Source organism: Penaeus monodon, chromosome 21 (genome assembly GCF_015228065.2).
Source record: "Penaeus monodon isolate SGIC_2016 chromosome 21, NSTDA_Pmon_1, whole genome shotgun sequence".
NCBI lineage: Eukaryota > Metazoa > Arthropoda > Malacostraca > Decapoda > Penaeidae > Penaeus > Penaeus monodon.
This window is the reverse complement of record NC_051406.1, coordinates 33255408-33255764: the sequence shown is the minus strand read 5'-3', so window position 1 is coordinate 33255764 and position 357 is coordinate 33255408. Positions and strand designations below refer to the sequence as shown.

At 50.1% G+C, this 357-nt stretch overlaps 1 protein-coding gene across 1 annotated transcript in view; it reads left to right on the top strand.

Moving 5' to 3' along the window:
• LOC119586658 (serine/threonine-protein kinase 32B-like) overlaps positions 1-357 on the top strand; it is a gene marked incomplete at its 3' end in the record, with an annotated part of 121163 nt that overhangs the window by 99633 nt on the left and 21173 nt on the right. The gene's annotated exons all lie outside the window — the stretch shown is intronic.

Below are 357 nucleotides of genomic sequence, written 5' to 3'. Positions count from 1 at the left end.
CATTGCAATCACAGTTAATTTGTTTACTCCTGTTTCATTCCTCCTTTCCTGACGGCCACCAGGGGACACGGAGAAAGAACGGGCACGAGCATCTCCCTTAATTACCATTTGATATCGATAACCTCCCAAGTGCACTCGACCGCGCCCGGTTCCCGAGCACTTAGCATAATACCCCGTCTGCACAATACACACCTCACCGAGTCGTGTGTATCTATGCCCAGCGTCGCCATTCAGTCCAATTGCTATTACTTCACGAGGCAGATTGAGGTTAGTGAGGATAATGACTGTGGAAATGGCATGTGGCCGCTGAATGCGAATGGTGATGGCGGGGGTGATTAGGGCAGTGAATGTGGAAAT